Consider the following 1,840-nt stretch of genomic DNA (forward strand, 5'->3'; position numbering starts at 1 on the left):
GGAGTTCCAACGGAACAAACATTTTAAATTTTAACTGTCAACAGGTACTCATTCACATCCCAATGTCATTCAATGTGAGCGATTTCTTCATTGCTCACTTGCAGATGAGCTAATTGTTGTTTTGCTCAGTTGCAGGTGTGCTACTAGTTATTTTCGGATTTCCATCGGATTTTCAGTGTACTGAGTGTGATAGAAATATGCACACATTGGCTCAGGAAGCAACGGAGAGAAGCAGGAAGCAGCCTCAGCCCTCTCAGGTACCTCAGGTGGGTACCTTGCTGAACGTATTGGGGGAGGAGACGCGTCAAAGTCAGAGAGGGTAAAGCAGTTTGTCACGTTCGCACTATTGTCAGGCACCTCAGTCGGTATCGACGCTCACGTCGCCTGGTGGGTAGGCCACATCAATTCAGTACGCTTCGGTGTAGTGCGGGATGGCCTACCTGGCGGCTTGCAGGCGACTAATGTTGGTTTTTCTTGCGAGTTAATTGCGCCCCGTTATGCGATTTTACCACCAAATGGTTGAGTGTGCACTCTGCCCGCTCATAAAATCTAGGGAGACAGATGGCGCGGATGACGGATGATTGTTCCCCGCAACTTTGTTGGCTCGGCGACAGAGAATAAGTAAAACTATTTGATTTAGAAGTCGGATGTGCAGTGCAGCGTCCGGACGGGCGGTGGTAGGTAGAGACAGGCAGCCGTCGGCACAAAGGTAAAGACCGGAGACCTTATCGGAGTTCCGCGGCGCCTCAAGCAGCCTCAAGCTGGTGTTTGATGGATGAGTCAGAGAGTGGCGCTAACGCCCGGCGCTGACGCCTTGCCTCGCGGCGGCGCCAAGCAGCGCCTGCGTAGCCTATTGCTTTCCCCCTGGTGGTGGTAATTATAGAGAGGAGGATGGGAGGGAACGTAGAATCGAGCCCTAAACATTTTTCTATGAAAAAAAGTGATGAAAAAAAAAAGGCTGGTGGAGGAGGAGGAGAAGGGGGAAAGAGTTGCGCGGTTCTCATTCTCACCGTCAGGGGCGCGCGCACGTCGCGCAGTCGGGCCGCCCGTGATCCATTGTTTCCGATGCTAAATGGCGGCTCTTTTGTTGGAAACCCTGTGATCTGATTCTCATTTCACGACGACGGCAAACGACGGGCACGGCGACGTATCGTACCCGAAAGAGAAACTGGGAAAATGCAGCGCGGCGCGGTCTCCTTATCCTGTACTTACTCTCGGACCGCCGCGGGAGCAGCTGAGGGGGAAAGGGGGGGGGGGGTGCACGACCCGTACTGTACGCTGCGGATCCGTGTTCCGATCATGTTTTTTTTTGCGAGCGATTGGGAGCTAGGCGAAAGAAGGCGAGCGCTTCGGCGTGTTTTCGTCGTGATTTCTAAGGTTTTGTATAGTTGTTGGTGTTGTTGCTGCTGTTGTAAGGGGTTCCAAGAAGCAACGGCGGCGGTATAGCGACAGGAACAGCAGGGCCAGGCTGATCAGCCAGCGACCTCCCGCGGCTGCTCCTGTGTTGTTCCGGAAGTCGTGGCGGCCCCCTCCCCCTTCTAGCCCGGGTGTATCGGCTGCTCGGAGCCGCGCGCGCGCGCACCGACAATCTTTTAGGACGCCAAGGAGGAATTATTTAGTCACGTTTGCACGCCTGGGGGCAGGAGCAGGGGGGTTATGTCGAGGAAGCTAACCGGAGCCATCAGCAGCCCATCGGCGGCGCATCGCACGGGCCGGGCGGGGCGTGGCAGAGTGGAGCCGGGGAGGAAGCGCGAGCCAAGCGGCGGGGCGGGGCGGGCAAGGCGGGGACGCTCCAAATCGAATGGGGGCCACGCGAGGAGGGCATTGGAGCCTTTCAACG

At 56.1% G+C, this 1,840-nt stretch overlaps 1 protein-coding gene across 1 annotated transcript in view; it reads left to right on the plus strand.

The window, feature by feature from the left end:
• LOC113207179 (aldo-keto reductase family 1 member A1) overlaps nt 1–1,840 on the plus strand; it is a 16,291-nt gene that overhangs the window by 11,367 nt on the left and 3,084 nt on the right. The gene's annotated exons all lie outside the window — the stretch shown is intronic.

The sequence above is a fragment of the Frankliniella occidentalis genome, unplaced genomic scaffold (assembly GCF_000697945.3).
Source record: "Frankliniella occidentalis isolate FOCC.00 unplaced genomic scaffold, Focc_3.1 Scaffold44, whole genome shotgun sequence".
Taxonomy (NCBI): Eukaryota; Metazoa; Arthropoda; class Insecta; order Thysanoptera; family Thripidae; genus Frankliniella; species Frankliniella occidentalis.